Source organism: Thunnus thynnus, chromosome 13, assembly GCF_963924715.1.
Source record: "Thunnus thynnus chromosome 13, fThuThy2.1, whole genome shotgun sequence".
In the NCBI taxonomy this organism is placed as follows: Eukaryota; Metazoa; Chordata; class Actinopteri; order Scombriformes; family Scombridae; genus Thunnus; species Thunnus thynnus.
In genome coordinates this window covers 1962819-1975453 of record NC_089529.1, presented here as the reverse complement: position 1 = coordinate 1975453, position 12635 = coordinate 1962819, and the positions used below count along the sequence as shown (strand labels likewise).

Here is a 12635-nt window from a genome sequence, read left to right as displayed (position 1 = left end):
CGTTATGTGTTTATTGTCAGGTGTTTTGTCCGTGTTAGGATCCTGTGGGAATAATGACTCATTTTCCTCCAGTGATCTGATTAGTCAGTGGTCGGGGTGTTGACAGGTTGTGATTTGATCCTGTGAAGTTAACCTGCTCCGGAGCAGATTAGCTGTTCAGAATAAGTTACCATGGTGATGTACCTTGGTGAGATGTGAACCACTGTTGTAATCCGGGAAACCCAGACTTAAACCTCAAGTTACAATGCCAACCCCAAATCCTACTTCGTAGTACAGGCTCCTGGTTTAACTCTCCCTTTATATAGGCCCTTCCATCCATCTAGGCAGAACCATATTTCTCACAGGGGTGTTCCTTTCCTTATACAGCTGGAGTACCAAAATATCACTTGCATCAGTTAACATTGTTTACATACACCATCCACAACATAGTCTTCATCACAAGCCTAAATAAGTACAAATACCATAAATTCAAAATCAAACATTTAACCAAATACAATAAATCCCCCCACCCATACTTGGTCTAACCCTTGACAACACTGATTATGTCATCTGGTGTATAAATACCCAGTGTTGCTAACTTAGCAACTTTCTCGCTAGATTTGGCTACTTTTAAGACACCTTTAACAACATCATAATCATGCACATGACAGATGGAAGTCATCAGAGCAGCTGTCTGAACTTAAATACTTAAATACTGTCTTCATTAAACCATAAATGCAAATGTAAATATAACAAAACAATGCTAAACACAAACAAATCCCAAGATAGTATGCAAAAACAACGCTACAAATATCGATGTTAAACTGGCTAAACAAACAACTGACAAGTATGTGTAACAGGGACAAATGGTGTGGTTGCATATGGTTTCAGAGCAGTGACAGTTACATTTTGGCAGTGAAAATAAAATCTGGCATTGAAAACAAAACCTAAACTGAAAAAGGAAACATTGGCGTTGAAACACTTGTAGCCTATTGGAAAAGTTGTATTGGTGCTAAAGCAAGTTCCACTGAGAAATAAAATTTAAAAATTACAATCTTACTTTATTTTGATATTTTTGCATCATGATGTGTTTTTCAATGTCAATCTTCAGAGTTTTTCGTCATGTCTTTTTTAGTGACAGTTTTCTTTTATGCTGTCAGTTTGTTTTCAGTATCACTGGTTTTTCAATTTAAACTTTCTGTCACTGTTTTGGTGTAGAGAGGAGGCCCTTGCTGGGCATACATTACCCAGTATGCCTTGCGGTCTGACAAAGATATCCAAGGGCGGTGGCATTATGGTGGACATTTTGAGCCAGACATTTGTAATTTTTGCTCTAGGACTGTTAATATGTCACTTTATCAAATTATCAGAATAACACCTGTTTGTAAATCTGCTGCAATGTTCTTGGACCCACTGGCTGAGTGAGACAAGCTGGTCATCTCACAGCAGCAGTCCAGTCCTGTGTCATCATCCCAGGAAGAACATGATCCTATGAACTGATCTGCAGCTCTTTAGTGATTTCATGCTGGTGTTAATGTCTTTGCAGCATTTTGATATATGATATGTAAAGTGAAGCTTCATGTTTTTACTGGACAGAACAACAGCGCTGCCTCTGGGGCTCTACATGAACAGATATCACCACATTTCAATAAACAGAAATGTATTAAAATGAACAGATCGGGTCTATATTAAATTTTGTTTAATATAGCAATTTCCAATTGCCATGGAGTGTGTCATTGGTGTCTTTGCTTTTACGTAGGAACCTTTGTTCACACCTTGTTGCTTGGGGACACAGCTATGATGGCACTCTCAGCCAGTTGTTCTCTTAAGGTACATCTCAAGTCCCTAATTTGATTGTTCCTCACTTTTCACTTGAATTGGAAATTGTTCCATTCCACCATCATGAAGGCCGTCCCAAAGCACTTATTTCTGCTCTGAGAAGCAAGGAGGGATCTCTGAGGAGCCATGAGTGAGGATACGTGCCACATGTCGCAAAGACCCACCCTACTCCACCTCTGATTGGCTAGTAGTCGTTGCCCTCGTTGCTTAGGTTGGTTAGGTTTAGGCATGAGGAGTGAGATGGTTTGGGTAAAATATCAGAGTCAGAGCCAATCAGAGGCAGAGTAGCAGCGGCTACATTTTTTTATTGTTTAGAGAAAAAAATTACTTCTCCTACATTTATAAGTTACATTGTGTTGCTTTAAACTTCCTTGTGTTTGTAAATCAATCACAGTGAACATTTCACATCCTTTGTGTTTTGTCAAAGTTACCTTGTTGTCACATAGTGTTGCAGGCAGGTGCTCTTTTGAAACGTCTTCCTGTTGGTGCTCTCATGCACACTTAGACATCTGAGATTGGAGAGAGGGCTGCTGAATAATAATCTCTGAAATGCAAGAAACAATCAGATTAACGTTCGCCTTTTCAGAATATTCACATTTGTTGGATGACTTCACAACATACTATGGCTCATCGTTGCATTGCTTTGTGGTAGCTAATAGTCAGTTTAAGGATGTCAGTGTCCATGAATGCATCATGGAGTAAAAGTTTTGGTTGCTTGCTTGCGAGTGCAGCAACACATGACGATAACATGACATCGACAAAGTATTAAGCGTTTTTAAACAAATTGCTGACTGAAACATGGGGAACCACCAGCATGTTACTTTAAGTTGTTGGATAGCAGCAGAGGCCTTTCTGCCTTGATAACTAGAGTGATTCTTTCATCTGGATTTTAATAAATGAATAAACAAGATCATCATATGAGTGAATGACACATTATCATATGTGAAATTGTCAGACACCATTAGAACGTCGAATGTAAAAGCTTTAAATGAATACAGTATAGACAGATTCACATAAATTGATAATAGTAGCAAAACAGATGTTTATTTATATGAAAATATTATGAATTATTAGTTTTAATTGGGCCCTTGCATTCCCTCCACACTCTCCCACTCACTGTGTGCTGGTGTCTATCAAACAGTTCATTTGTGAGGCCACCAGATACATTATTGATGTACTATTAGTACCACTCTGCTTTGAAAAACACAGCCATCGCAGTAGATAAATATGCAACGAAAGAAATCATTAAGCAGCCTGGCCAAGCTTAACTGCCACAAAGTTCAGCGAAGTGCAACAGCAGTCAAGCCCATGTGTCTATAAAATCCCCTGGATCAATTGAAGAAATCAGAGACAAATCCCAATAGGAACAGCACGGCTGTTTGGCAAAAAGTAAGTCACTGGGGCGAAATTGATTATTTGACAATCCTGCTTAACTCCACACGTCAAGCCAAGTCTTATGGATTATCATTACACTCATGGACAATCACTCACACAAATAGTGTGCTGGCCAGGCTAAGGATCAGTAACAGTTATGTCTAGCACAGCACATAAAAACAGCTGCACTGGATGACTGGTGGCCAACAATCTGATCTTGACATGTGGAATTAATCACCAACAACCAGTTTAATCCACAATATCATCCTCCTATCAGCATCTCAAACACACAGAGCACATTCAAAACAGTTTGAACAATTTCCTTTCATTTTAGCCACAGTTATTCTTAAACCAAGTACTGTAGGTATTTGAACCAATCTGATGTCTCTCTCTAACCCTAACCAAGTTCCCTTAGCCAAAGGAATGTCCAATCAGAACATGGTTTGATTTTTACAACAGTGATGTGCAACTGTGATGGAAATTGTCTAAACACACATATGAAAAAATACACAAAACACAGCTGTAAGGAGACGAACCTCAACACAGAAGTCAAAGGAAGAAAACAGCAGGCGGTCTCAAAGAAAGGAAAATGAAATACACCTTATATAGTTTTCCAAAGACAATGAGACAACATCTGATTTGATAACATTCTAAGGTTACATATATTCAATCAATTGACATAAGGCCATGAGATGCTACATGTATGATCACGTATTCATCTCATGCATGTCACATATATGGAATTTTACATTCTTAAAACATAGGCCCCAAATATAGCTAAAATCCAACATGTTACCTTTTTTGGGCACGAGACAAAATAGCTCCCAAGGGCTCCTAAAAGAATAACAAGAGGCCTCTCTGTGACAAAATTGAATTCATGTTAAAACTAGGTATTTGACTTATTCTGCTTTTACATAACAGTTTTGGAAGGCACAAATCAAAAAATGGTTATATGTGTCAGTCTGGAGGAAAATCCAATTTAATTTAGAAGACTTGTTGATTTATATGTACTGGCTATAACAGAAGTCACCCAATGTTGCACACATGCAAAATTTATAGTCCCTGGTTTGAAACTCAAACAGGTTTTTGCTGTTGTCTTGCTTACAAGACCCTTAACACCATCAGTGTTGCTGCTCCCTGCACTCCAGGAGGTAACCGATGAGATGTGGAGTAGAGGCCGAGTAGGTTGAATGTGATCGTTAGCTCCAGAAGCGAAGTGAAAGGTGTGAGGTTGGGGCCTCAAGAGTCGACCTCTCTGCTCAGTGAACCATCGTTTTCATTTTTAACTCTGCTCGTTTGCCCCCTCTGTGTGAAGATCCGCTGGACTACTACGCTGACATGCAAAGTATTTCAGCTGTCTTCAATGATGCTGCATTCCTAACAGTAATTCAAGCTCATCTGCCATGACAGTCACATAACAGACAGAGGCAGATATTTCACGCAGCAGCATTGAAAACTGAAAAATAAAGTCGCTCCAGCACTTCTTATGATTCATGCTGTGGGCCTCCCAGAGAGTAAATTGCACTGTGTCAAATTATTTGCTTGTATGCCAGAAAATAGCAACCAGCTATCTATTCTAGCAATTCTTCCAGTAGCATTGCTAGAGAAAGAACAATTGTTACAATATTTCAGCATTTTGGTAACTACTGAAATCTAGCTGGATGATTTTCAACAGACTCGTTTTTTATTTTGAGCAGTGAGAAAGAGAGAGAAAGAAGAATATGCCAGGGGCTCCAACTCCAGGGACCACGGGGAAGAGGATGGCATATTTAATGCCAGCATTTTCATGCATTTTTATTCACCACCAGCATCTCTTGTATTGCATACAAAAGCGACCCCCCAGTCATATTAATCCACATGTAAATTTCAGTGTCAGTTCTCTTTCATAGGGACTGCGCAGGGATTTGCAATGACTCCAAGAAGAGAATGGCAGATGTGAAGGTAGGGAACTGTAAAAATGTGTCTGTGTGTGCGCTGAAGCTTAAAAAAAAAGGGAAATCCCACAACGTGGAGTTGGATAGCAATGTGTAAATTGTACAGTTTAGGATGTACGATGCACCTGAGATGGAAGGTGGGGATGGAGATATGGGATGGCATTGGGAAGGAGGCTGTGTTAGTGCTGCAGAGCAGAGCAGAGGAAGGCTCTCTGCCTGATAATGAAACCCTGAATTCCGTTTGATGAGTTGACGGCTGCTGCGTCCATGTGCTTGAACGTTCTCCAGTCATAGTTAATCTTTTTCATGGTACATGACGCTTCCACCCGAGAGAGATGGATGAAAGGCCTGACTTTTTCTGACATTTATTTGTGTTGCTGTTTGGCATGATAATCACCACTGGCCATCTGATAGGCTAGCTATCAAATCAGACCTCACTAACAGCGAGGTCAAGTTAGGAGGGATTTCATCTATCATTGTGCTCAATCGTGTTCTGCTCAAAGCTTCAGCTTCATGTCCAATTAGCTGGTAAATAATGGGATTTCAAGCGCTGATGGTAAGGTCACAGACAGCTCAACAGAATGTTCAACTTTTAGTAAGCACAAGCAAGAGATTACTCAACAACACTGGCTTTGTTCATCTGAGCAGATCAACACAGGGAGTAAGGGACGACGGTCAGTGGAACTCATTCTGATGACTTAGTAGATGTGTTAGTCATTTTGTTGTACTGAGGACAGCTCAAACTCATAAATGAAAAGGTAATAATAATGTGCTTAAAAGAGGCTATAAATGTTGCCTCTCTTATGTCCTCAGGCATCAGCTTGCCTGAGAGGTTCAGTGCACAAATGACTAATAGACAATCAAATGGATCTTCAAACTAGAGCTTTGCTTGTAGAGCCCAGGGCGAGAAACCTTTATTCTTTTCAAAAGCAGCTAAAAAGAGAAGTAGTATAGATTCAGGCCAATCCACATCCTACTTGAAAGTTTAAAAATATAATAATGATCATTTATAATCATTTACTGCTCCATTCTAAAGGGGTTGCAGACAAGAAATGAGGATGAACAGAGTGACAGTAAACGAAGATAGATGATGGAGTTTACAATAACTTCAGTTTTGTCCCTTTAACTGAAACTCTTGTTCAGTTTAATTTCCTTAAAAGACTTTACAATCTGTATAGCATATGACACCCTCTATCCTTATACCCTCGACTCAGAAATGAAAAAAATCCCCATTAAACCCCTTTAACAAAGAAAAAAGGAATAAATCTCAGTAAGAGCAACAGAGGAGGGATTCCTCTTCCAGGAAGGACAGACATGCAACAGATGACATATACAACAGAAATAACAAATGGTACAGAATGGAGAACAGACTAACAACATTAGGTAGCTCTTATAAAGAAATATGAAGAATATATTTTAGGAAGATGTTGAGCAAATTCCAGTTGCCACCAAAACAGGTAGGACCTGAGCCTCCTCTCGACAGACTGATGGATACAGTACATTCATACAAAGGCAGGGAGACAAGGACACATCTGCTGTTCCCTCTTTTGATTTTCATCATGTTTTATTGGATGAAACCTTACTTTTTTTCTTGCAAGACTAATGGAACCTCATAACATGTGTCATGCTTAACAGCATCACCATCAGGCTACCCTGTGATTAGAAGATAGATTAGAACAATTAGAAGTAGATTATTAGTACTAATAGAACTTTGCACAAAGAGAGAGGAAGCACTAAAACGTGTGAATCAGTCCATACAATGTGTGTCTGAAATTGACAGTTTTCTAAATATCAGTATGTCAGGGTTGGACATACTGATAACAATCTTATCTTCTGTATTCAGTAATATTCTAAAAGTCCACTTCCACTCAAAAATGTATTTTGCTTATTGAAACTTCACTTAAATACTTGAGCTTCACTGCACAGTTTTTTTTCCACATTCATTTGCTAAAGGAGGAAAGTTTCTCCATGTTCAACTTAAATCTGAGTTCTAACAGGTAATTGAACTATTTTATGAAAAGAACACATCAAACCCAAATTATTATTCAACGCAGAGTATTTTTTTATTTGCCTTAAAACATGTCTGGAAGAGATGTTTAATCCTTTGAGATGTCAATTACAAAAATTGCTAACATTTAACAGAATTCCCAGCAGGCAGCATACTGTACATGATTTTCAGCTTAGTTAGGTTGTGAGGGGTTTGGGTGACTGAACAATGACAGACTATGATTCATATTTCTATTATTATCTACCCCTGCCTCACTTTTAATAAGAAGAAGTTACAAAGTGTCACACATGCAATGCAAGACAATACAGTGGGAACGCTTTTTTTGGTTATCTCTGTATTTTCCATGCTAATATACCTATGTGTGATCAAGCTAATGAAACGACAGCTATAGCTTGTCTGAAGAAGCAGTCATTTATAAACTGAGAACAAAGTTACAGTTAGAGCCGAGCCTTTACATCAGTCACAGTGAGCTCAAGCTGAGAAAGATTAAAAATAGTGTGGTCACTGTCAGTGAACTGATGGTAGGAAGAAAATCTGGGCAGAACGAAGAATCTGAAAATTGGATGGAAATGAGAAGCATATAGATGATTATTTATAGGAGCATGGATAAGATTAAATGTTGGCTAAGGAAGTGTTTTGACTGGGAAGAAGAAATGGTCAGTTGGGGATCAAATGAAACATTGATGGATCTGATGCACATGTAATGGCTGGGTGGATCTATTCCAGGACCATTTAACTAACCATGGTGAGTTCACAGCCACTCTGGAGCATCGGGTCAAATAAAAGTTGTGCCCAAATTCCATATAAGCTTGGCGGTATTCATACTTATTAAATTTTGCCCACAGTTATACTGTACTTCTTTGTAATCAATGATTAAGCTGTCCCTGCAAGTCACATACTGTACCACTCAATAGGGCCATTAACAAAGGCTTTTCTATTCAGAGCAGAGTATTACGGTGTGCATAATGGTCCTGCTGAATCCTAATGCAGGAACAACTCAGATCTACATGCATCAAATGAAAGATGGGCATGACGTAAGAAAACCCTCCTCCATAAGAAGGATAATGCAAGCAGTGGTTGTGTTTCAAACTGAACATTCAGTACAAGGAACCAGAAGCTAATGGTGCTGCTACAAATTTTCCTTTGTCATATTTGAAGTTAACCTGTAGCCATGTTCCTGCTCTGTCTATAACAGCTTTTACCAACAAGCTAAGCAACAAGTGGAGCCAAGCTATGGCCAAAACTGGGAATGATTTTAGAACCAAACTAATATTCCCCACAAGAACAAAAACAGTTTCCTGGCTTAAATCTCTGCTTATGTTGGGAACATTTTCTGTGTGGCAAATATCTGAGTTGTCATTTTTCACTGATTAAAAGCTAAGAGTGCTATAATATAAACTCCAACTCCAACCTGCTACTGCACTACTGTATTACTTTCTGATTAAGTTCCCATTTAAATGTTTTCTTGTTCATCATTGCCAGTTGCAATGTCATTAAAGACACACACCACACATGATGAATTGCTTTTCTTCCTTAACACTAAGCAGGTCTGTGTACTGTATCTGGTGTACAAAGAAATCCACTTCAGAGCCACTTTTATTAAATTAGAGTGTCAGAGGATGTGCCAGTGTTTCCACCAAGACAAAATCCAGTTCAATGCTGTTCTCTGATCCCTCTATAACATGTTTGCTGCCATACGCCCACAGCAGCAGTCGATGGAGCTGATTAGAAAACTGTCTGATGAGGGTGAAGGATGAGCCTAGACCTCCATCATATGGATAGAGCCTGCAGACGAATCCACTGAGCTTCATAAACAAACTCAATCAATTGCAACAATAAGATCATCTGAGTGAGTCTGCTTTCTCAGCACAGGAGAGGAGACTCTTGACGCTGTTTTCAATTCGAGGGCATGAATGTTTGTGGCTATTCCTGCATGGATAACTACAATTTCTGACTAAGCAATAATGTAGTGGGCAAAAAGAGTTTCCAAACAATCAAGAAGAGAGGAGAGGTTCATCTTTTTTCTCCTTTTTTGAAGTTCAAAAACATTTCTCAGAGGAAAATCTGCTCTGGAACAAGAAATAATCTCACAGTGTGAGATCAAGTGCAGTCAGCACAGCTAAAATGCCAGGTGATTCTGACTGAGGAGCATTAGTTGAAAGGGTGGGAAGGGTCAAGAGGAGGAGGCAGAGGTGTGTGGGCTCCGGTCACATGACTTGCACTCAAGTCAAATTTGTATTTTTAAAAAAAATGTTGATTTTGATTTTAGACTTAACAACATGAAGAAAGACAACTTGACTTTGATGTTAACATCTGTGGACCCGGTTTTAGCTGTGCGAGTGCAGCGACAAGAGTCTTTGGCAAACAGACTGTGTGGGCGTCTCCGTGTACACCTGCTATATTAGTTCATGTATGTGCAGCAGCACAAAGCACAAAAGGGCTGGGTGAAGGCGGATATAGATCAGTGGGTGTAGTGATTATTAAACACTCTCTCAGCCAGTCACATCACTGCTCTCATAGCATGATAACAGTTAAACATGATAACAACAGCTCAGCAAATTAAAAGCAATACTACAACAATACTAAGCAATACAATAATACAACAATAACGACATAAATTAAAAAAGAAATAAATAAAATGGTCAGATGTTTATATGACTGCATCCACGGTATGGACTTTCCCTTTAAATAAAGTTTTAGGTAAGTGCATATTTTTCAAATCCCATCATCACTGAGTATTTCTATGATGTCTATGATGTCCCTGACCACAGAGACGGGCAAAGCCAGTTTCAAGGTCAGGTCAAGGTCAAGAAAAAATAGGGCCCTATGATTCAGAGAGTGAGCAGGCAATGCTGTCCCTAACTATCTGAACAAGGTGGGAATGTTGGCTAGAGAGTGCAAAAGCAACACACTATCAAACAAGTGATATTAGGGATGCTCTGCTTGAAGAGGCAGAGGACTGTAGCAACCCCAAAATGAAAAGCAAAGCTTTGAATTCATTATGTCTATGGTCATATGGTATGATATTCTATTTGCCGTGAACACTGTCAGTAAGACACTCCAGTCCAGGGACATGCAGCTGGATGTGGCCTTGTCTCAGCTAAATGGACTAATTGACTTCATGCGAAAATACAGAGACAACAGATCTGTGTCTGCAAAATCCCCTGCAACAGAGACTGCCTCTGATATGGACACTGAACCTGTAATCAAAGCAACATGATGAAACACAAATGGGATGAAAATCAAAATGAATATACCCCAGACACAGAGCAAGCATATATAACAGACTACTTTATTGTGATAATGGACCAGGCTCTCACTGTTCTCTGTACCCATTTTAAAAAATGCAGGAGTTTGGCAACATGTTTGGATTTCTTTTTGATCTGACCAAACTGTGTGAAATGGAGGAGACTGGCCTGCAAAGACACAAGACTGAATGATGCTCTGAGCACGTCTGAATCTCAGGACATAAACGCACCTGACCTCTACCATGAGTTGAGGATACTTGGAGAGATACTTCCAAAGTGAACAACTACAGCACATCAAACACTTTGCTTTCTCAAAAGGATTAAAAGGAATCTTCCAACTGTAAGATTGCACTCAGGATCCTGTTGACTATCCCAGTAACAGTGGCATTGGGTGAGCGAAGCTTTTTAAAGTTGAAACTAATCAAAAACTATTTGCGCTCCTCCATGTTGCAGGACAGACTATGTAGGCTCGCCCTTCTATCAGTTGAAAAGGATGTTCCATCCAAGTTGGACTACAAGGATTTTATCGTTGAGTTTGCAGCCAAGAAGTCAAGGAAAGTGACTTTCACTTAATCCATTTATGTGTATGGTGAGTTGGACTGAGTCCATCTCATTTGTTTGAGTTACAGTACAGTGCACACTACAGTAGGCTAGGCCATGTATGACCTGACCAGTATGAAAAAATAATCCTACACCATAATGAAATGTATGGACCTGAAATACTGAATTGAAACATTTCAGCTTTAATGTCATGTCAAAATAGGGACAGATGAGATGACTGTCATCAGTGGGTGTTGATTTTTTTCCTTTGAAAGACTATAGCAACAAGTGATGAGCTTAGACAATGTGCACATGATGCTGTATTATTCTAGCCTACTTGTTCAAAATGTATTGCCTATATATTCCCGTATTATACAGCCTGCAATAGATCTAGAAGAGCGAGGTCTGACCAAAATAACTGGTCTGAAAAATGATCTAAAATCTGAATGAAATGTAGAATACAGACCTGAAATATTGAATTTTAACATACTGTCATACTTCAACATGCCAAAATAAATTGACAGCTGAGCTGACTCGATGATGATGTGGATGATTTTTTTTCCTTTTTGAGACTATAATAATAAGAAGTCATAGCTGAGACTGTGTGCATGATGATGCTGTATTCTTCTGCTTGTTAGAAATGTATTGCACTGAGATTTTGTGTGCAGTAGAACTAGAATAGCTATGTGCGTGTGACTGTGATTCATGCGCATGCATGTCAATAAGCAGGACCTCGCACAGGGCGTCGCACCCTCCCTGTGACGGCCCTGCTTTTGACATACCTCTTAACATCTGATAACACCTTTGCATGGGAGGTGAATTGGTGTGGGTCTATTAAATTTTACAATTAGGTTGTGTCAACAGTCACTAACACATTTTGAGCATATGACTGACTAGGGTGCAGAGAGGCCTGGTTGTTATGCCTCCACCCGCTTCCTAGGTTATATTTTTATGACTTTTTGTCATTCATTCATCATTTCCTGTTTTATTTTGAAATACTCACCTCTCCTCTCGTTTCAGATACTTCACTTCCTGCCCTTGTGTGATTGCCTACTCTGCCCTGATTAGTTGTTCCACATCATCTCTCCCTACCTAGTGTATTTAGTCTGTGTTCACCTCTCTCTCCGTGACTAGCGTTCCAGCCTTTTTTCTAGTGTGTTACTTCCCTGGTATTTTTGATCCCTGCTGGTTCAAAAACTACTCAAAACAGAGGATATTTTAGTTGCTCACAAAACTATTAATTTCTCCATATTAAACCAAAACAGAAGTTATAAACAACAAAGATCATTGAGCCAGCCCATATTGCGAGATATACTGTACATTTGTTAACTGAAATACATGTCAAAACAATATGTGAACAAAATGTAGCAGGGTGATACACAAACAACATATGTGTTTTGTCACAGAAAAGAAAAAATTCTTCAGGCACTCTAAGGCAGAGAGAAGTTATATTAAAAGGGCTTTGATGGAAAAATAATTATCAGAATTTATTTTTATTCTTTCATTTTTCTGATTTGTTATTGAAACTCTGTTCTTTGGCTTGGTGTGATAATCACAGCAGCTCTGCCTCCAAAAAATATGTGTAACCAAAACTGACCACCCAATCATCTGACCCCTGTGTGGTCACAGGACGTAAGGAGGGGCTGTTAGCCAAACTGCTGCTAACATTTGCTCAACTTGTTTCTCTAACTTAAGACACAGACGGTCAACATG

At 39.2% G+C, this 12635-nt stretch overlaps 1 protein-coding gene and 1 long non-coding RNA gene across 2 annotated transcripts in view; both read right to left on the bottom strand.

Annotated features, from left to right (window-relative positions):
- The window catches only part of hyou1 (hypoxia up-regulated 1), a 298959-nt gene that overhangs the window by 140247 nt on the left and 146077 nt on the right, over positions 1-12635 (bottom strand). The window lies entirely within an intron of this gene.
- LOC137195144 (uncharacterized) overlaps positions 426-12635 on the bottom strand; it is a 29339-nt gene continuing 17129 nt past the window's right edge. The window contains exon 3 of the long non-coding RNA XR_010931075.1: positions 426-2362. This is a non-coding gene — a long non-coding RNA (uncharacterized lncRNA). The remainder of the gene's footprint in view (positions 2363-12635) is intronic.